At 44.3% G+C, this 23,977-nt stretch overlaps 1 protein-coding gene across 1 annotated transcript in view; it reads left to right on the forward strand.

Annotated features, from left to right (window-relative positions):
* LOC138760431 (ALK tyrosine kinase receptor-like) overlaps nt 1-23,977 on the forward strand; it is a 489,739-nt gene that overhangs the window by 405,204 nt on the left and 60,558 nt on the right. The window lies entirely within an intron of this gene.

Raw genomic sequence — 23,977 nt, forward strand, 5'->3', positions numbered from 1 at the left:
TCGGGTTGTACTTGTACTTTCCGATAGCAATAAACTTGACTTGATTTGATTCGACGCCCCTGACCCCTCAGCCCACAGTCAGAACACCAAAAGCTGTTTTGTCGAGTTGTACTTGTACTTTCCGATAGCAATAAACTTGACTTGATTTGATTTGACGCCCCTGACCCCTCAGCCCACAGCCAGAACACCAAAAGTTGTTTTGTTGGGTTGTACTTGTACTTTCCGATAGCAATAATCTTGACTTGATTTGATTTGACGCCCCTGACCCCTCAGCCCACAGTCAGAACACCAAAAGATGTTTTGTCGGGTTGTACTTGTACTTTCCGATAGCAATAAACTTGACTTGATTTGATTTGACGCCCCTGACCCCTCAGCCCACAGCCAGAACACCAAAAGTTGTTTTGTTGGGTTGTACTTGTACTTTCCGATAGCAATAAACTTGACTTGATTTGATTTGACGCCCCTGACCCCTCAGCCCACAGCCAGAACACCAAAAGTTGTTTTGTTGGGTTGTACTTGTACTTTCCGATAGCAATAAACTTGACTTGATTTGATTCGACGCCCCTGACCCCTCAGCCCACAGTCAGAACACCAAAAGCTGTTTTGTCGAGTTGTACTTGTACTTTCCGATAGCAATAAACTTGACTTGATTTGATTTGACGCCCCTGACCCCTCAGCCCACAGTCAGAACACCAAAAGCTGTTTTGTCGGGTTGTACTTGTAAATTCCAATAGCAATAAACTTGACTTGATTTGATTTGACGCCCCTGACCCCTCAGCCCACAGTCAGAACACCAAAAGCTGTTTTGTCGGGTTCTACTTGTACATTCCGATAGCAATAAACTTGACTTGATTTGATTTGACGCCCCTGACCCCTCAGCCCACATTCAGAACACCAAAAGCTGTTTGGTCGGGTTGTACTTGTACTTTCCGATAGCAATAAACTTGACTTGATTTGATTTGACGCCCCTGACCCCTCAGCCCACAGTCAGAACACCAAAAGCTGTTTTGTTGGGTTCTACTTGTACATTCCGATAGCAATAAACTTGACTTGATTTGATTTGACGCCCCTGACCCCTCAGCCCACAGTCAGAACACCAAAAGCTGATTTTGTCTGGTTGTACTTGTACATTCCGATAGCAATAAACTTGACTTGATTTGATTTGACGCCCATGACCCCTCAGCCCACAGTCAGAACACTAAAAGCTGTTTTGTCGGGTTGTACTTGTACTTTCCGATAGCAATAAACTTGACTTGATTTGATTTGACGCCCCTGACCCCTCAGCCCACAGTCAGAACAACAAAATCTGTTTTGTCGGGTTGTACTTGTCCTTTCCGATAGCAATAAACTTGACTTGATTTGATTTGACGCCCCTGACCACTCAGCCCACAGTCAGAACACCAAAAGATGTTTTGTCGGGTTGTACTTGTACTTTCCGGTAGCAATAAACTTGACTTGATTTGATTTGACGCCCCTGACCCCTCAGCCCACAGTCAGAACACCAAAAGCTGTTTTGTCGGGTTGTACTTGTACATTCCGATAGCAATAAACTTGACTTGATTTGATTTGATGCCCCTGACCCCTCAGCCCACAGTCAGAACACCAAAAGCTGATTTGTCGGGTTATACTTGTACATTCGATAGCAATAAACTTGACTTGATTATATTTGACGCCCCTGACCCCTCAGCCCACAGTCAAAACACCAAAAGCTGATTTTGTCGGGTTGTACTTGTACATTCGATAGCAATAAACTTGACTTGATTTGATTTGACGCCCCTGACCCCTCAGCCCACAGTCAGAACACCAAAAGCTGATTTTGTCGGGTTGTACTTGTACATTCGATAGCAATAAACTTGACTTGATTTGATTTGACGCCCCTGACCCCTCAGCCCACAATCAGAACACCAAAAGCTGATTTGTCGGGTTCTACTTGTACTTTCCGATAGCAATAAACTTGACTTGATTTGATTCGACGCCCCTGACCCCTCAGCCCACAGTCAGAACACCAAAAGCTGTTTTGTCGAGTTGTACTTGTACTTTCCGATAGCAATAAACTTGACTTGATTTGATTTGACGCCCCTGACCCCTCAGCCCACAGTCAGAACACCAAAAGCTGTTTTGTCGGGTTGTACTTGTACATTCCAATAGCAATAAACTTGACTTGATTTGATTTGACGCCCCTGACCCCTCAGCCCTCATTCAGAACACCAAAAGCTGTTTTGTCGGGTTGTACTTGTACTTTCCGATAGCAATAATCTTGACTTGATTTGATTTGACGCCCCTGACCCCTCAGCCCACAGTCAGAACACCAAAAGCTGATTTTGTCGAGTTGTACTTGTACATTCCGATAGCAATAAACTTGACTTGATTTGATTTGACGCCCCTGACCCCTCAGCCCACAGTCAGAACACCAAAAGATGTTTTGTCGGGTTGTACTTGTAATTTCCGATAACAATAAACTTGACTTGATTTGATTTGACGCCCCTGACCCCTCAGCCCACAGTCAGAAAACAAAAAGCTGATTTTGTCTGGTTGTACTTGTACATTCCGATAGCAATAAACTTGACTTGATTTGATTTGACGCCCCTGACCCCTCAGCCCACAGTCAGAACACCAAAAGATGTTTTGTCGGGTTGTACTTGTACTTTCCGATAGCAATAAACTTGACTTGATTTGATTTGACACCACTGACGCCTCAGCCCACAGTCAGAACACTAAAAGCTGTTTTGTCGGGTTCTACTTGTACATTCCGATAGCAATAAACTTGACTTGATTTGATTTGACACCCCTGACCCCTCAGCCACAGTCAGAACACCAAAAGCTGATTTTGTCGGGTTGTACTTGTACATTCGATAGCAATAAACTTGACTTGATTTGATTTGACGCCCCTGACCCCTCAGCCCACAGTCAGAACACCAAAAGCTGATTTTGTCGGGTTGTACTTGTACATTCGATAACAATAAAATTGACTTGATTTGATTTGACACCCCTGACCCCTCAGCCCACAGTCAGAACACCAAAAGCTGATTTGTCGGGTTGTACTTGTACATTCCGATAGCAATAAACTTGACTTGATATGATTTGACGCCCATGACCCCTCAGCCCACAGTCAGAACATCAAAAGCTGTTTTGTCGGGTTGTACTTGTACTTTCCGATAGCAATAAACTTGACTTGATTTGATTTGACGCCCCTGACCCCTCAGCCCACAGTCACAACACCAAAAGCTGTTTTGTCGGATTGTACTTGTACTTTCCGATAGCAATAAACTTGACTTGATTTGATTTGACGCCCCTGACCCCTCAGCCCACAGTCAGAACACCAAAAGCTGCTTTGTCGGGTTGTACTTGTACTTTCCGATAGCAATAAACTTGACTTGATTTGATTTGACGCCCCTGACCCCTCAGCCCACAGTCAGAACACCAAAAGCTGTTTTGTTGGGTTGTACTTGTACTTTCCGATAGCAATAAACTTGACTTGATTTGATTTGACGCCCCTGACCCCTCAGCCCACATTCAGAACACCAAAAGCTGTTTTGTCGGGTTGTACTTGTACTTTCCGATAGCAATAAACTTGACTTGATTTGATTCGACGCCCCTGACCCCTCAGCCCACAGTCAGAACACCAAAAGCTGTTTTGTCGAGTTGTACTTGTACTTTCCGATAGCAATAAACTTGACTTGATTTGATTCGACGCCCCTGACCCCTCAGCCCACAGTCAGAACACCAAAAGCTGTTTTGTCGAGTTGTACTTGTACTTTCCGATAGCAATAAACTTGACTTGATTTGATTTGACGCCCCTGACCCCTCAGCCCACAGCCAGAACACCAAAAGTTGTTTTGTTGGGTTGTACTTGTACTTTCCGATAGCAATAATCTTGACTTGATTTGATTTAACGCCCCTGACCCCTCAGCCCACAGTCAGAACACCAAAAGATGTTTTGTCGGGTTGTTCTTGTACTTTCCGATAGCAATAAACTTGACTTGATTTGATTTGACGCCCCTGACCCCTCAGCCCACAGCCAGAACACCAAAAGTTGTTTTGTTGGGTTGTACTTGTACTTTCCGATAGCAATAAACTTGACTTGATTTGATTTGACGCCCCTGACCCCTCAGCCCACAGCCAGAACACCAAAAGTTGTTTTGTTGGGTTGTACTTGTACTTTCGGATAGCAATAAACTTGACTTGATTTGATTCGACGCCCCTGACCCCTCAGCCCACAGTCAGAACACCAAAAGCTGTTTTGTCGAGTTGTACTTGTACTTTCCGATAGCAATAAACTTGACTTGATTTGATTTGACGCCCCTGACCCCTCAGCCCACAGTCAGAACACCAAAAGCTGTTTTGTCGGGTTGTACTGGTAAATTCCAATAGCAATAAACTTGACTTGATTTGATTTGACGCCCCTGACCCCTCAGCCCACATTCAGAACACCAAAAGCTGTTTTGTCGGGTTGTACTTGTACTTTCCGATAGCAATAATCTTGACTTGATTTGATTTGACGCCCCTGACCCCTCAGCCCACAGTCAGAACACCAAAAGCTGATTTTGTCGGGTTGTACTTGTACATTCCGATAGCAATAAACTTGACTTGATTTGATTTGACGCCCCTGACCCCTCAGCCCACAGTCAGAACACCAAAAGATGTTTTGTCGGGTTGTACTTGTACTTTCCGATAGCAATAAACTTGACTTGATTTGATTTGACGCCCCTGACCCCTCAGCCCACAGTCAGAACACCAAAAGCTGATTTTGTCTGGTTGTACTTGTACATTCCGATAGCAATAAACTTGACTTGATTTGATTTGACGCCCCTGACCCCTCAGCCCACAGTCAGAACACTAAAAGCTGTTTTGTCGGGTTCTACTTGTACATTCCGATAGCAATAAACTTGACTTGATTTGATTTGACACCCCTGACCCCTCAGCCCACAGTCAGAACACCAAAAGCTGATTTTGTCTGGTTGTACTTGTACATTCCGATAGCAATAAACTTTACTTGATTTGATTTGACGCCCCTGACCCCTCAGCCCACATTCAGAACACCAAAAGCTGTTTTGTCGGGTTGTACTTGTACTTTCCGATAGCAATAAACTTGACTTGATTTGATTTGACGCCCCTGACCCCTCAGCCCACAGTCAGAACACCAAAAGCTGTTTTGTCGGGTTCTACTTGTACATTCCGATAGCAATAAACTTGACTTGATTTGATTTGACGCCCCTGACCCCTCAGCCCACAGTCAGAACACCAAAAGCTGATTTTGACTGGTTGTACTTGTACATTCCGATAGCAATAAACTTGACTTGATTTGATTTGACGCCCCTGACCCCTCAGCCCACATTCAGAACACCAAAAGCTGTTTTGTCGGGTTGTACTTGTACTTTCCGATAGCAATAATCTTGACTTGATTTGATTTGACGCCCCTGACCCCTCAGCCCACAGTCAGAACACCAAAAGATGTTTTGTCGGGTTGTACTTGTACTTTCCGATAGCAATAAACTTGACTTGATTTGATTTGACGCCCCTGACCCCTCAGCCCACAGCCAGAACACCAAAAGTTGTTTTGTTGGGTTGTACTTGTACTTTCCGATAGCAATAAACTTGACTTGATTTGATTTGACGCCCCTGACCCCTCAGCCCACAGTCAGAACACCAAAAGCTGTTTTGTTGGGTTCTACTTGTACATTCCGATAGCAATAAACTTGACTTGATTTGATTTGACGCCGCTGACCCCTCAGCCCACAGTCAGAACACCAAAAGCTGATTTTGTCTGGTTGTACTTGTACATTCCGATAGCAATAAACTTGACTTGATTTGATTTGACGCCCATGACCCCTCAGCCCACAGTCAGAACACTAAAAGCTGTTTTGTCGGGTTGTACTTGTACTTTCCGATAGCAATAAACTTGACTTGATTTGATTTGACGCCCCTGACCCCTCAGCCCACAGTCAGAACAACAAAATCTGTTTTGTCGGGTTGTACTTGTCCTTTCCGATAGCAATAAACTTGACTTGATTTGATTTGACGCCCCTGACCACTCAGCCCACAGTCAGAACACCAAAAGATGTTTTGTCGGGTTGTACTTGTACTTTCCGGTAGCAATAAACTTGACTTGATTTGATTTGACGCCCCTGACCCCTCAGCCCACAGTCAGAACACCAAAAGCTGTTTTGTCGGGTTGTACTTGTACATTCCGATAGCAATAAACTTGACTTGATTTGATTTGATGCCCCTGACCCCTCAGCCCACAGTCAGAACACCAAAAGCTGATTTGTCGGGTTATACTTGTACATTCGATAGCAATCAACTTGACTTGATTATATTTGACGCCCCTGACCCCTCAGCCCACAGTCAAAACACCAAAAGCTGATTTTGTCGGGTTGTACTTGTACATTCGATAGCAATAAACTTGACTAGATTTGATTTGACGCCCCTGACCCCTCAGCCCACAGTCAGAACACCAAAAGCTGATTTTGTCGGGTTGTACTTGTACATTCGATAGCAATAAACTTGACTTGATTTGATTTGACGCCCCTGACCCCTCAGCCCACAATCAGAACACCAAAAGCTGATTTGTCGGGTTCTACTTGTACTTTCCGATAGCAATAAACTTGACTTGATTTGATTCGACGCCCCTGACCCCTCAGCCCACAGTCAGAACACCAAAAGCTGTTTTGTCGAGTTGTACTTGTACTTTCCGATAGCAATAAACTTGACTTGATTTGATTTGACGCCCCTGACCCCTCAGCCCACAGTCAGAACACCAAAAGCTGTTTTGTCGGGTTGTACTTGTACATTCCAATAGCAATAAACTTGACTTGATTTGATTTGACGCCCCTGACCCCTCAGCCCTCATTCAGAACACCAAAAGCTGTTTTGTCGGGTTGTACTTGTACTTTCCGATAGCAATAATCTTGACTTGATTTGATTTGACGCCCCTGACCCCTCAGCCCACAGTCAGAACACCAAAAGCTGATTTTGTCGAGTTGTACTTGTACATTCCGATAGCAATAAACTTGACTTGATTTGATTTGACGCCCCTGACCCCTCAGCCCACAGTCAGAACACCAAAAGATGTTTTGTCGGGTTGTACTTGTACTTTCCGATAACAATAAACTTGACTTGATTTGATTTGACGCCCCTGACCCCTCAGCCCACAGTCAGAAAACAAAAAGCTGATTTTGTCTGGTTGTACTTGTACATTCCGATAGCAATAAACTTGACTTGATTTGATTTGACGCCCCTGACCCCTCAGCCCACAGTCAGAACACCAAAAGATGTTTTGTCGGGTTGTACTTGTACTTTCCGATAGCAATAAACTTGACTTGATTTGATTTGACGCCCCTGACGCCTCAGCCCACAGTCAGAACACTAAAAGCTGTTTTGTCGGGTTCTACTTGTACATTCCGATAGCAATAAACTTGACTTGATTTGATTTGACACCCCTGACCCCTCAGCCACAGTCAGAACACCAAAAGCTGATTTTGTCGGGTTGTACTTGTACATTCGATAGCAATAAACTTGACTTGATTTGATTTGACGCCCCTGACCCCTCAGCCCACAGTCAGAACACCAAAAGCTGATTTTGTCGGGTTGTACTTGTACATTCGATAACAATAAAATTGACTTGATTTGATTTGACACCCCTGACCCCTCAGCCCACAGTCAGAACACCAAAAGCTGATTTGTCGGGTTGTACTTGTACATTCCGATAGCAATAAACTTGACTTGATATGATTTGACGCCCATGACCCCTCAGCCCACAGTCAGAACATCAAAAGCTGTTTTGTCGGGTTGTACTTGTACTTTCCGATAGCAATAAACTTGACTTGATTTGATTTGACGCCCCTGACCCCTCAGCCCACAGTCACAACACCAAAAGCTGTTTTGTCGGATTGTACTTGTACTTTCCGATAGCAATAAACTTGACTTGATTTGATTTGACGCCCCTGACCCCTCAGCCCACAGTCAGAACACCAAAAGCTGCTTTGTCGGGTTGTACTTGTACTTTCCGATAGCAATAAACTTGACTTGATTTGATTTGACGCCCCTGACCCCTCAGCCCACAGTCAGAACACCAAAAGCTGTTTTGTTGGGTTGTACTTGTACTTTCCGATAGCAATAAACTTGACTTGATTTGATTTGACGCCCCTGACCCCTCAGCCCACATTCAGAACACCAAAAGCTGTTTTGTCGGGTTGTACTTGTACTTTCCGATAGCAATAAACTTGACTTGATTTGATTCGACGCCCCTGACCCCTCAGCCCACAGTCAGAACACCAAAAGCTGTTTTGTCGAGTTGTACTTGTACTTTCCGATAGCAATAAACTTGACTTGATTTGATTTGACGCCCCTGACCCCTCAGCCCACAGCCAGAACACCAAAAGTTGTTTTGTTGGGTTGTACTTGTACTTTCCGATAGCAATAATCTTGACTTGATTTGATTTGACGCCCCTGACCCCTCAGCCCACAGTCAGAACACCAAAAGATGTTTTGTCGGGTTGTACTTGTACTTTCCGATAGCAATAAACTTGACTTGATTTGATTTGACGCCCCTGACCCCTCAGCCCACAGCCAGAACACCAAAAGTTGTTTTGTTGGGTTGTACTTGTACTTTCCGATAGCAATAAACTTGACTTGATTTGATTTGACGCCCCTGACCCCTCAGCCCACAGCCAGAACACCAAAAGTTGTTTTGTTGGGTTGTACTTGTACTTTCCGATAGCAATAAACTTGACTTGATTTGATTCGACGCCCCTGACCCCTCAGCCCACAGTCAGAACACCAAAAGCTGTTTTGTCGAGTTGTACTTGTACTTTCCGATAGCAATAAACTTGACTTGATTTGATTTGACGCCCCTGACCCCTCAGCCCACAGTCAGAACACCAAAAGCTGTTTTGTCGGGTTGTACTTGTAAATTCCAATAGCAATAAACTTGACTTGATTTGATTTGACGCCCCTGACCCCTCAGCCCACAGTCAGAACACCAAAAGCTGTTTTGTCGGGTTCTACTTGTACATTCCGATAGCAATAAACTTGACTTGATTTGATTTGACGCCCCTGACCCCTCAGCCCACATTCAGAACACCAAAAGCTGTTTGGTCGGGTTGTACTTGTACTTTCCGATAGCAATAAACTTGACTTGATTTGATTTGACGCCCCTGACCCCTCAGCCCACAGTCAGAACACCAAAAGCTGTTTTGTTGGGTTCTACTTGTACATTCCGATAGCAATAAACTTGACTTGATTTGATTTGACGCCCCTGACCCCTCAGCCCACAGTCAGAACACCAAAAGCTGATTTTGTCTGGTTGTACTTGTACATTCCGATAGCAATAAACTTGACTTGATTTGATTTGACGCCCATGACCCCTCAGCCCACAGTCAGAACACTAAAAGCTGTTTTGTCGGGTTGTACTTGTACTTTCCGATAGCAATAAACTTGACTTGATTTGATTTGACGCCCCTGACCCCTCAGCCCACAGTCAGAACAACAAAATCTGTTTTGTCGGGTTGTACTTGTCCTTTCCGATAGCAATAAACTTGACTTGATTTGATTTGACGCCCCTGACCACTCAGCCCACAGTCAGAACACCAAAAGATGTTTTGTCGGGTTGTACTTGTACTTTCCGGTAGCAATAAACTTGACTTGATTTGATTTGACGCCCCTGACCCCTCAGCCCACAGTCAGAACACCAAAAGCTGTTTTGTCGGGTTGTACTTGTACATTCCGATAGCAATAAACTTGACTTGATTTGATTTGATGCCCCTGACCCCTCAGCCCACAGTCAGAACACCAAAAGCTGATTTGTCGGGTTATACTTGTACATTCGATAGCAATAAACTTGACTTGATTATATTTGACGCCCCTGACCCCTCAGCCCACAGTCAAAACACCAAAAGCTGATTTTGTCGGGTTGTACTTGTACATTCGATAGCAATAAACTTGACTTGATTTGATTTGACGCCCCTGACCCCTCAGCCCACAGTCAGAACACCAAAAGCTGATTTTGTCGGGTTGTACTTGTACATTCGATAGCAATAAACTTGACTTGATTTGATTTGACGCCCCTGACCCCTCAGCCCACAATCAGAACACCAAAAGCTGATTTGTCGGGTTCTACTTGTACTTTCCGATAGCAATAAACTTGACTTGATTTGATTCGACGCCCCTGACCCCTCAGCCCACAGTCAGAACACCAAAAGCTGTTTTGTCGAGTTGTACTTGTACTTTCCGATAGCAATAAACTTGACTTGATTTGATTTGACGCCCCTGACCCCTCAGCCCACAGTCAGAACACCAAAAGCTGTTTTGTCGGGTTGTACTTGTACATTCCAATAGCAATAAACTTGACTTGATTTGATTTGACGCCCCTGACCCCTCAGCCCTCATTCAGAACACCAAAAGCTGTTTTGTCGGGTTGTACTTGTACTTTCCGATAGCAATAATCTTGACTTGATTTGATTTGACGCCCCTGACCCCTCAGCCCACAGTCAGAACACCAAAAGCTGATTTTGTCGAGTTGTACTTGTACATTCCGATAGCAATAAACTTGACTTGATTTGATTTGACGCCCCTGACCCCTCAGCCCACAGTCAGAACACCAAAAGATGTTTTGTCGGGTTGTACTTGTAATTTCCGATAACAATAAACTTGACTTGATTTGATTTGACGCCCCTGACCCCTCAGCCCACAGTCAGAAAACAAAAAGCTGATTTTGTCTGGTTGTACTTGTACATTCCGATAGCAATAAACTTGACTTGATTTGATTTGACGCCCCTGACCCCTCAGCCCACAGTCAGAACACCAAAAGATGTTTTGTCGGGTTGTACTTGTACTTTCCGATAGCAATAAACTTGACTTGATTTGATTTGACACCACTGACGCCTCAGCCCACAGTCAGAACACTAAAAGCTGTTTTGTCGGGTTCTACTTGTACATTCCGATAGCAATAAACTTGACTTGATTTGATTTGACACCCCTGACCCCTCAGCCACAGTCAGAACACCAAAAGCTGATTTTGTCGGGTTGTACTTGTACATTCGATAGCAATAAACTTGACTTGATTTGATTTGACGCCCCTGACCCCTCAGCCCACAGTCAGAACACCAAAAGCTGATTTTGTCGGGTTGTACTTGTACATTCGATAACAATAAAATTGACTTGATTTGATTTGACACCCCTGACCCCTCAGCCCACAGTCAGAACACCAAAAGCTGATTTGTCGGGTTGTACTTGTACATTCCGATAGCAATAAACTTGACTTGATATGATTTGACGCCCATGACCCCTCAGCCCACAGTCAGAACATCAAAAGCTGTTTTGTCGGGTTGTACTTGTACTTTCCGATAGCAATAAACTTGACTTGATTTGATTTGACGCCCCTGACCCCTCAGCCCACAGTCACAACACCAAAAGCTGTTTTGTCGGATTGTACTTGTACTTTCCGATAGCAATAAACTTGACTTGATTTGATTTGACGCCCCTGACCCCTCAGCCCACAGTCAGAACACCAAAAGCTGCTTTGTCGGGTTGTACTTGTACTTTCCGATAGCAATAAACTTGACTTGATTTGATTTGACGCCCCTGACCCCTCAGCCCACAGTCAGAACACCAAAAGCTGTTTTGTTGGGTTGTACTTGTACTTTCCGATAGCAATAAACTTGACTTGATTTGATTTGACGCCCCTGACCCCTCAGCCCACATTCAGAACACCAAAAGCTGTTTTGTCGGGTTGTACTTGTACTTTCCGATAGCAATAAACTTGACTTGATTTGATTCGACGCCCCTGACCCCTCAGCCCACAGTCAGAACACCAAAAGCTGTTTTGTCGAGTTGTACTTGTACTTTCCGATAGCAATAAACTTGACTTGATTTGATTTGACGCCCCTGACCCCTCAGCCCACAGCCAGAACACCAAAAGTTGTTTTGTTGGGTTGTACTTGTACTTTCCGATAGCAATAATCTTGACTTGATTTGATTTGACGCCCCTGACCCCTCAGCCCACAGTCAGAACACCAAAAGATGTTTTGTCGGGTTGTACTTGTACTTTCCGATAGCAATAAACTTGACTTGATTTGATTTGACGCCCCTGACCCCTCAGCCCACAGCCAGAACACCAAAAGTTGTTTTGTTGGGTTGTACTTGTACTTTCCGATAGCAATAAACTTGACTTGATTTGATTTGACGCCCCTGACCCCTCAGCCCACAGCCAGAACACCAAAGGTTGTTTTGTTGGGTTGTACTTGTACTTTCCGATAGCAATAAACTTGACTTGATTTGATTCGACGCCCCTGACCCCTCAGCCCACAGTCAGAACACCAAAAGCTGTTTTGTCGAGTTGTACTTGTACTTTCCGATAGCAATAAACTTGACTTGATTTGATTTGACGCCCCTGACCCCTCAGCCCACAGTCAGAACACCAAAATCTGTTTTGTCGGGTTGTACTTGTAAATTCCAATAGCAATAAACTTGACTTGATTTGATTTGACGCCCCTGACCCCTCAGCCCACATTCAGAACACCAAAAGCTGTTTGGTCGGGTTGTACTTGTACTTTCCGATAGCAATAATCTTGACTTGATTTGATTTGACGCCCCTGACCCCTCAGCCCACAGTCAGAACACCAAAAGCTGTTTTGTAGGGTTGTACTTGTACTTTCAGATAGCAATAAACTTGACTTGATTTGATTTGATGCCCCTGACCCCTCAGCCCACAGTCAGAACACCAAAAGCTGTTTTGTCGGGTTGTACTTGTACTTTCCGATAGCAATAATCTTGACTTGATTTGATTTGACGCCCCTGACCCCTCAGCCCACAGTCAGAACACCAAAAGCTGATTTTGTCGGGTTGTACTTGTACATTCCGATAGCAATAAACTTGACTTGATTTGATTTGACGCCCCTGACCCCTCAGCCCACAGTCAGAACACCAAAAGATGTTTTGTCGGGTTGTACTTGTACTTTCCGATAGCAATAAACTTGACTTGATTTGATTTGACGCCCCTGACCCCTCAGCCCACAGTCAGAACACCAAAAGCTGATTTTGTCTGGTTGTACTTGTACATTCCGATAGCAATAAACTTGACTTGATTTGATTTGACGCCCCTGACCCCTCAGCCCACAGTCAGAACACCAAAAGATGTTTTGTCGGGTTGTACTTGTACTTTCCGATAGCAATAAACTTGACTTGATTTGATTTGACGCCCCTGACCCCTCAGCCCACAGTCAGAACACCAAAAGATGTTTTGTCGGGTTGTACTTGTACTTTCCGATAGCAATAAACTTGACATGATTTGATTTGACGCCCCTGACCCCTCAGCCCACAGCCAGAACACCAAAAGTTGTTTTGTTGGGTTGTACTTGTACTTTCCGATAGCAATAAACTTGACTTGATTTGATTTGACGCCCCTGACCCCTCAGCCCACAGTCAGAACACCAAAAGCTGTTTTGTTGGGTTCTACTTGTACATTCCGATAGCAATAAACTTGACTTGATTTGATTTGACGCCCCTGACCCCTCAGCCCACAGTCAGAACACCAAAAGCTGATTTTGTCTGGTTGTACTTGTACATTCCGATAGCAATAAACTTGACTTGATTTGATTTGACGCCCATGACCCCTCAGCCCACAGTCAGAACACTAAAAGCTGTTTTGTCGGGTTGTACTTGTACTTTCCGATAGCAATAAACTTGACTTGATTTGATTTGACGCCCCTGACCCCTCAGCCCACAGTCAGAACAACAAAATCTGTTTTGTCGGGTTGTACTTGTCCTTTCCGATAGCAATAAACTTGACTTGATTTGATTTGACGCCCCTGACCCCTCAGCCCACAGTCAGAACACCAAAAGATGTTTTGTCGGGTTGTACTTGTACTTTCCGATAGCAATAAACTTGACTTGATTTGATTCGACGCCCCTGACCCCTCAGCCCACAGTCAGAACACCAAAAGCTGTTTTGTCGAGTTGTACTTGTACTTTCCGATAGCAATAAACTTGACTTGATTTGATTTGACGCCCCTGACCCCTCAGCCCACAGTCAGAACACCAAAATCTGTTTTGTCGGGTTGTACTTGTAAATTCCAATAGCAATAAACTTGACTTGATTTGATTTGACGCCCCTGACCCCTCAGCCCACATTCAGAACACCAAAAGCTGTTTGGTCGGGTTGTACTTGTACTTTCCGATAGCAATAATCTTGACTTGATTTGATTTGACGCCCCTGACCCCTCAGCCCACAGTCAGAACACCAAAAGCTGTTTTGTAGGGTTGTACTTGTACTTTCAGATAGCAATAAACTTGACTTGATTTGATTTGATGCCCCTGACCCCTCAGCCCACAGTCAGAACACCAAAAGCTGTTTTGTCGGGTTGTACTTGTACTTTCCGATAGCAATAATCTTGACTTGATTTGATTTGACGCCCCTGACCCCTCAGCCCACAGTCAGAACACCAAAAGCTGATTTTGTCGGGTTGTACTTGTACATTCCGATAGCAATAAACTTGACTTGATTTGATTTGACGCCCCTGACCCCTCAGCCCACAGTCAGAACACCAAAAGATGTTTTGTCGGGTTGTACTTGTACTTTCCGATAGCAATAAACTTGACTTGATTTGATTTGACGCCCCTGACCCCTCAGCCCACAGTCAGAACACCAAAAGCTGATTTTGTCTGGTTGTACTTGTACATTCCGATAGCAATAAACTTGACTTGATTTGATTTGACGCCCCTGACCCCTCAGCCCACAGTCAGAACACCAAAAGATGTTTTGTCGGGTTGTACTTGTACTTTCCGATAGCAATAAACTTGACTTGATTTGATTTGACGCCCCTGACCCCTCAGCCCACAGTCAGAACACCAAAAGATGTTTTGTCGGGTTGTACTTGTACTTTCCGATAGCAATAAACTTGACATGATTTGATTTGACGCCCCTGACCCCTCAGCCCACAGCCAGAACACCAAAAGTTGTTTTGTTGGGTTGTACTTGTACTTTCCGATAGCAATAAACTTGACTTGATTTGATTTGACGCCCCTGACCCCTCAGCCCACAGTCAGAACACCAAAAGCTGTTTTGTTGGGTTCTACTTGTACATTCCGATAGCAATAAACTTGACTTGATTTGATTTGACGCCCCTGACCCCTCAGCCCACAGTCAGAACACCAAAAGCTGATTTTGTCTGGTTGTACTTGTACATTCCGATAGCAATAAACTTGACTTGATTTGATTTGACGCCCATGACCCCTCAGCCCACAGTCAGAACACTAAAAGCTGTTTTGTCGGGTTGTACTTGTACTTTCCGATAGCAATAAACTTGACTTGATTTGATTTGACGCCCCTGACCCCTCAGCCCACAGTCAGAACAACAAAATCTGTTTTGTCGGGTTGTACTTGTCCTTTCCGATAGCAATAAACTTGACTTGATTTGATTTGACGCCCCTGACCACTCAGCCCACAGTCAGAACACCAAAAGATGTTTTGTCGGGTTGTACTTGTACTTTCCGATAGCAATAAACTTGACTTGATTTGATTTGACGCCCCTGACCCCTCAGCCCACAGTCAGAACACCAAAAGCTGTTTTGTCGGGTTGTACTTGTACATTCCGATAGCAATAAACTTGACTTGATTTGATTTGATGCCCCTGACCCCTCAGCCCACAGTCAGAACACCAAAAGCTGATTTGTCGGGTTATACTTGTACATTCGATAGCAATAAACTTGACTTGATTTGATTTGACGCCCCTGACCCCTCAGCCCACAGTCAAAACACCAAAAGCTGATTTTGTCGGGTTGTACTTGTACATTCGATAGCAATAAACTTGACTTGATTTGATTTGACGCCCCTGACCCCTCAGCCCACAGTCAGAACACCAAAAGCTGATTTTGTCGGGTTGTACTTGTACATTCGATAACAATAAAATTGACTTGATTTGATTTGACACCCCTGACCCCTCAGCCCACAGTCAGAACACCAAAAGCTGATTTGTCGGGTTGTACTTGTACATTCGATAGTAATAAACTTGACTTGATTTGATTTGACGCCCCTGACGCCTCAGCTCACAGTCAGAACACTAAAAGCTGTTTTGTCGGGTTCTACTTGTACATTCCGATAGCAATAAACTTGACTTGATTTGATTTGACACCCCTGACCCCTCAGCCACAGTCAGAACACCAAAAGCTGATTTTGTCGGGTTGTACTTGTACATTCGATAGCAATAAACTTGACTTGATTTGATTTGACGCCCCTGACCCCTCAGCCCACAATCAGAACACCAAAAGCTGTTTTGTCGGGTTGTACTTGTACTTTCGATAGCAATAAACTTGACTTGATTTGATTTGAGGCCCCTGACCCCTCAGCCCACAGTCAGGACACCAAAAGCTGTTTTGTCGGGTTGTACTTGTACATTCCGATAGCAATAAACTTGACTTGATATGATTTGACGCCCATGACCCCTCAGCCCACAGTCAGAACATCAAAAGCTGTTTTGTCGGGTTGTACTTGTACTTTCCGATAGCAATAAACTTGACTTGATTTGATTTGACGCCCCTGACCCCTCAGCCCACAGTCAGAACACCAAAAGCTGTTTTGTCGGATTGTACTTGTACTTTCCGATAGCAATAAACTTGACTTGATTTGATTTGACGCCCCTGACCCCTCAGCCCACAGTCAGAACACCAAAAGCTGCTTTGTCGGGTTGTAGTTGTACTTTCCGATAGCAATAAACTTGACTTGATTTGATTTGACGCCCCTGACCCCTCAGCCCACAGTCAGAACACCAAAAGCTGTTTTGTTGGGTTGTACTTGTACTTTCCGATAGCAATAAACTTGACTTGATTTGATTTGACGCCCCTGACGCCTCAGCCCACAGTCAGAACACTAAAAGCTGTTTTGTCGGGTTCTACTTGTACATTCCGATAGCAATAAACTTGACTTGATTTGATTTGACACCCCTGACCCCTCAGCCACAGTCAGAACACCAAAAGCTGATTTTGTCGGGTTGTACTTGTACATTCGATAGCAATAAACTTGACTTGATTTGATTTGACGCCCCTGACCCCTCAGCCCACAGTCAGAACACCAAAAGCTGATTTTGTCGGGTTGTACTTGTACATTCGATAACAATAAAATTGACTTGATTTGATTTGACACCCCTGACCCCTCAGCCCACAGTCAGAACACCAAAAGCTGATTTGTCGGGTTGTACTTGTACATTCGATAGTAATAAACTTGACTTGATTTGATTTGACGCCCCTGACGCCTCAGCTCACAGTCAGAACACTAAAAGCTGTTTTGTCGGGTTCTACTTGTACATTCCGATAGCAATAAACTTGACTTGATTTGATTTGACACCCCTGACCCCTCAGCCACAGTCAGAACACCAAAAGCTGATTTTGTCGGGTTGTACTTGTACATTCGATAGCAATAAACTTGACTTGATTTGATTTGACGCCCCTGACCCCTCAGCCCACAATCAGAACACCAAAAGCTGTTTTGTCGGGTTGTACTTGTACTTTCGATAGCAATAAACTTGACTTGATTTGATTTGAGGCCCCTGACCCCTCAGCCCACAGTCAGGACACCAAAAGCTGTTTTGTCGGGTTGTACTTGTACATTCCGATAGCAATAAACTTGACTTGATTTGATTTGACGCCCCTGACCCCTCAGCCCACATTCAGAACACCAAAAGCTGTTTTGTCGGGTTGTACTTGTACTTTCCGATAGCAATAATCTTGACTTGATTTGATTTGACGCCCCTGACCCCTCAGCCCACAGTCAGAACACCAAAAGCTGATTTTGTCGGGTTGCACTTGTACATTCCGATAGCAATAAACTTGACTTGATTTGATTTGACGCCCCTGACCCCTCAGCCCACAGTCAGAACACCAAAAGATGTTTTGTCGGGTTGTACTTGTACTTTCCGATAGCAATAAACTTGACTTGATTTGATTTGACGCCCCTGACCCCTCAGCCCACAGTCAGAACACCAAAAGCTGTTTTGTCGGGTTCTACTTGTACATTCCGATAGCAATAAACTTGACTTGATTTGATTTGACGCCCCTGACCCCTCAGCCCACAGTCAGAACACCAAAAGATGTTTTGTCGGGTTGTACTTGTACTTTCCGATAGCAATAAATTTGACTTGATTTGATTTGACGCCCCTGACCCCTCAGCCCACAGTCAGAACACCAAAAGCTGTTTTGTCGGTTTGTACTTGTACATTCCGATAGCAATAAACTTGACTTGATTTGATTTGACGCCCCTGACCCCTCAGCCCACATTCAGAACACCAAAAGCTGTTTTGTCGGGTTGTACTTGTACTTTCCGATAGCAATAATCTTGACTTGATTTGATTTGACGCCCCTGACCCCTCAGCCCACAGTCAGAACACCAAAAGCTGATTTTGTCGGGTTGCACTTGTACATTCCGATAGCAATAAACTTGACTTGATTTGATTTGACGCCCCTGACCCCTCAGCCCACAGTCAGAACACCAAAAGATGTTTTGTCGGGTTGTACTTGTACTTTCCGATAGCAATAAACTTGACTTGATTTGATTTGACGCCCCTGACCCCTCAGCCCACAGTCAGAACACCAAAAGCTGTTTTGTCGGGTTCTACTTGTACATTCCGATAGCAATAAACTTGACTTGATTTGATTTGACGCCCCTGACCCCTCAGCCCACAGTCAGAACACCAAAAGATGTTTTGTCGGTTTGTACTTGTACTTTCCGATAGCAATAAACTTGACTTGATTTGATTTGACGCCCCTGACCCCTCAGCCCACAGTCAGAACACTAAAAGCTGTTTTGTCGGGTTCTACTTGTACATTCCGATAGCAATAAACTTGACTTGATTTGATTTGACACCCCTGACCCCTCAGCCCACAGTCAGAACACCAAAAGCTGATTTTGTCTGGTTGTACTTGTACATTCCGATAGCAATAAACTTGACTTGATTTGATTTGACGCCCCTGACCCCTCAGCCCACATTCAGAACACCAAAAGCTGTTTTGTCGGGTTGTACTTGTACTTTCCGATAGCAATAATCTTGACTTGATTTGATTTGACGCCCCTGACCCCTCAGCCCACAGTCAGAACACCAAAAGATGTTTTGTCGGGTTGTACTTGTACATTCCGATAGCAATAAACTTGACTTGATTTGATTTGACGCCCCTGACCCCTCAGCCCACAGTCAGAACACCAAAAGCTGTTTTGTCGGGTTCTACTTGTACATTCCGATAGCAATAAACTTGACTTGATTTGATTTGACGCCCCTGACCCCTCAGCCACAGTCAGAACACCAAAAGCTGATTTTGTCTGGTTGTACTTGTACATTCCGATGGCAATAAACTTGACTTGATTTGATTTGACGCCCCTGACCCCTCAGCCCACAGTCAGAACACCAAAAGCTGTTTTGTCGGGTTGTACTTGTACTTTCCGATAGCAATAAACTTGACTTGATTTGATTTGACGCCCCTGACCCTTCAGCCCACAGTCAGAACACCAAAATCTGTTTTGTCGGGTTGTACTTGTACTTTCCGATAGCAATAAACTTGACTTGATTTGATTTGACGCCCCTGACCCCTCAGCCCACAGCCAGAACACCAAAAGTTGTTTTGTTGGGTTGTACTTGTACTTTCCGATAGCAATAAACTTGACTTGATTTGATTTGACACCCCTGACCCCTCAGCCACAGTCAGAACACCAAAAGCTGATTTTGTCGGGTTGTACTTGTACATTCGATAGCAATAAACTTGACTTGATTTGATTTGACGCCCCTGACCCCTCAGCCCACAGTCAGAACACCAAAAGCTGATTTGGTCGGGTTGTACTTGTACATTCGATAACAATAAACTTGACTTGATTTGATTTGACGCCCCTGACCCCTCAGCCCACAGTCAGAACACCAAAAGCTGATTTGTCGGGTTGTACTTGTACATTCGATAGTAATAAACTTGACTTGATTTGATTTGACGCCCCTGACGCCTCAGCTCACAGTCAGAACACTAAAAGCTGTTTTGTCGGGTTCTACTTGTACATTCCGATAGCAATAAACTTGACTTGATTTGATTTGACACCCCTGACCCCTCAGCCACAGTCAGAACACCAAAAGCTGATTTTGTCGGGTTGTACTTGTACATTCGATAGCAATAAACTTGACTTGATTTGATTTGACGCCCCTGACCCCTCAGCCCACAATCAGAACACCAAAAGCTGTTTTGTCGGGTTGTACTTGTACTTTCGATAGCAATAAACTTGACTTGATTTGATTTGAGGCCCCTGACCCCTCAGCCCACAGTCAGGACACCAAAAGCTGTTTTGTCGGGTTGTACTTGTACATTCCGATAGCAATAAACTTGACTTGATATGATTTGACGCCCATGACCCCTCAGCCCACAGTCAGAACATCAAAAGCTGTTTTGTCGGGTTGTACTTGTACTTTCCGATAGCAATAAACTTGACTTGATTTGATTTGACGCCCCTGACCCCTCAGCCCACAGTCAGAACACCAAAAGCTGTTTTGTCGGATTGTACTTGTACTTTCCGATAGCAATAAACTTGACTTGATTTGATTTGACGCCCCTGACCCCTCAGCCCACAGTCAGAACACCAAAAGCTGCTTTGTCGGGTTGTAGTTGTACTTTCCGATAGCAATAAACTTGACTTGATTTGATTTGACGCCCCTGACCCCTCAGCCCACAGTCAGAACACCAAAAGCTGTTTTGTTGGGTTGTACTTGTACTTTCCGATAGCAATAAACTTGACTTGATTTGATTTGACGCCCCTGACGCCTCAGCCCACAGTCAGAACACTAAAAGCTGTTTTGTCGGGTTCTACTTGTACATTCCGATAGCAATAAACTTGACTTGATTTGATTTGACACCCCTGACCCCTCAGCCACAGTCAGAACACCAAAAGCTGATTTTGTCGGGTTGTACTTGTACATTCGATAGCAATAAACTTGACTTGATTTGATTTGACGCCCCTGACCCCTCAGCCCACAGTCAGAACACCAAAAGCTGATTTTGTCGGGTTGTACTTGTACATTCGATAACAATAAAATTGACTTGATTTGATTTGACACCCCTGACCCCTCAGCCCACAGTCAGAACACCAAAAGCTGATTTGTCGGGTTGTACTTGTACATTCGATAGTAATAAACTTGACTTGATTTGATTTGACGCCCCTGACGCCTCAGCTCACAGTCAGAACACTAAAAGCTGTTTTGTCGGGTTCTACTTGTACATTCCGATAGCAATAAACTTGACTTGATTTGATTTGACACCCCTGACCCCTCAGCCACAGTCAGAACACCAAAAGCTGATTTTGTCGGGTTGTACTTGTACATTCGATAGCAATAAACTTGACTTGATTTGATTTGACGCCCCTGACCCCTCAGCCCACAATCAGAACACCAAAAGCTGTTTTGTCGGGTTGTACTTGTACTTTCGATAGCAATAAACTTGACTTGATTTGATTTGAGGCCCCTGACCCCTCAGCCCACAGTCAGAACACCAAAAGCTGATTTTGTCGGGTTGCACTTGTACATTCCGATAGCAATAAACTTGACTTGATTTGATTTGACGCCCCTGACCCCTCAGCCTACAGTCAGAACACCAAAAGATGTTTTGTCGGGTTGTACTTGTACTTTCCGATAGCAATAAACTTGACTTGATTTGATTTGACGCCCCTGACCCCTCAGCCCACAGTCAGAACACCAAAAGCTGTTTTGTCGGGTTCTACTTGTACATTCCGATAGCAATAAACTTGACTTGATTTGATTTGACGCCCCTGACCCCTCAGCCCACAGTCAGAACACCAAAAGATGTTTTGTCGGGTTGTACTTGTACTTTCCGATAGCAATAAACTTGACTTGATTTGATTTGACGCCCCTGACCCCTCAGCCCACAGTCAGAACACCAAAAGCTGTTTTGTCGGTTTGTACTTGTACATTCCGATAGCAATAAACTTGACTTGATTTGATTTGACGCCCCTGACCCCTCAGCCCACATTCAGAACACCAAAAGCTGTTTTGTCGGGTTGTACTTGTACTTTCCGATAGCAATAATCTTGACTTGATTTGATTTGACGCCCCTGACCCCTCAGCCCACAGTCAGAACACCAAAAGCTGATTTTGTCGGGTTGCACTTGTACATTCCGATAGCAATAAACTTGACTTGATTTGATTTGACGCCCCTGACCCCTCAGCCCACAGTCAGAACACCAAAAGATGTTTTGTCGGGTTGTACTTGTACTTTCCGATAGCAATAAACTTGACTTGATTTGATTTGACGCCCCTGACCCCTCAGCCCACAGTCAGAACACCAAAAGCTGTTTTGTCGGGTTCTACTTGTACATTCCGATAGCAATAAACTTGACTTGATTTGATTTGACGCCCCTGACCCCTCAGCCCACAGTCAGAACACCAAAAGATGTTTTGTCGGTTTGTACTTGTACTTTCCGATAGCAATAAACTTGACTTGATTTGATTTGACGCCCCTGACCCCTCAGCCCACAGTCAGAACACTAAAAGCTGTTTTGTCGGGTTCTACTTGTACATTCCGATAGCAATAAACTTGACTTGATTTGATTTGACACCCCTGACCCCTCAGCCCACAGTCAGAACACCAAAAGCTGATTTTGTCTGGTTGTACTTGTACATTCCGATAGCAATAAACTTGACTTGATTTGATTTGACGCCCCTGACCCCTCAGCCCACATTCAGAACACCAAAAGCTGTTTTGTCGGGTTGTACTTGTACTTTCCGATAGCAATAATCTTGACTTGATTTGATTTGACGCCCCTGACCCCTCAGCCCACAGTCAGAACACCAAAAGATGTTTTGTCGGGTTGTACTTGTACATTCCGATAGCAATAAACTTGACTTGATTTGATTTGACGCCCCTGACCCCTCAGCCCACAGTCAGAACACCAAAAGCTGTTTTGTCGGGTTCTACTTGTACATTCCGATAGCAATAAACTTGACTTGATTTGATTTGACGCCCCTGACCCCTCAGCCACAGTCAGAACACCAAAAGCTGATTTTGTCTGGTTGTACTTGTACATTCCGATGGCAATAAACTTGACTTGATTTGATTTGACGCCCCTGACCCCTCAGCCCACAGTCAGAACACCAAAAGCTGTTTTCTCGGGTTGTACTTGTACTTTCCGATAGCAATAAACTTGACTTGATTTGATTTGACGCCCCTGACCCTTCAGCCCACAGTCAGAACACCAAAATCTGTTTTGTCGGGTTGTACTTGTACTTTCCGATAGCAATAAACTTGACTTGATTTGATTTGACGCCCCTGACCCCTCAGCCCACAGCCAGAACACCAAAAGTTGTTTTGTTGGGTTGTACTTGTACTTTCCGATAGCAATAAACTTGACTTGATTTGATTTGACACCCCTGACCCCTCAGCCACAGTCAGAACACCAAAAGCTGATTTTGTCGGGTTGTACTTGTACATTCGATAGCAATAAACTTGACTTGATTTGATTTGACGCCCCTGACCCCTCAGCCCACAGTCAGAACACCAAAAGCTGATTTGGTCGGGTTGTACTTGTACATTCGATAACAATAAACTTGACTTGATTTGATTTGACGCCCCTGACCCCTCAGCCCACAGTCAGAACACCAAAAGCTGTTTTGTCGGGTTGTACTTGTACTTTCCGATAGCAATAAACTTGACTTGATTTGATTTGATGCCCCTGACCCCTCAGCCCACAGTCAGAACACCAAAAGCTGTTTTGTCGGGTTGTACTTGTACTTTCCGATAGCAATAATCTTGACTTGATTTGATTTGACGCCCCTGACCCCTCAGCCCACAGTCAGAACACCAAAAGCTGATTTTGTCGGGTTGTACTTGTACATTCCGATAGCAATAAACTTGACTTGATTTGATTTGACGCCCCTGACCCCTCAGCCCACAGTCAGAACACCAAAAGATGTTTTGTCGGGTTGTACTTGTACTTTCCGATAGCAATAAACTT

This window comes from Narcine bancroftii, chromosome 4, assembly GCF_036971445.1.
Source record: "Narcine bancroftii isolate sNarBan1 chromosome 4, sNarBan1.hap1, whole genome shotgun sequence".
Taxonomy (NCBI): Eukaryota; Metazoa; Chordata; class Chondrichthyes; order Torpediniformes; family Narcinidae; genus Narcine; species Narcine bancroftii.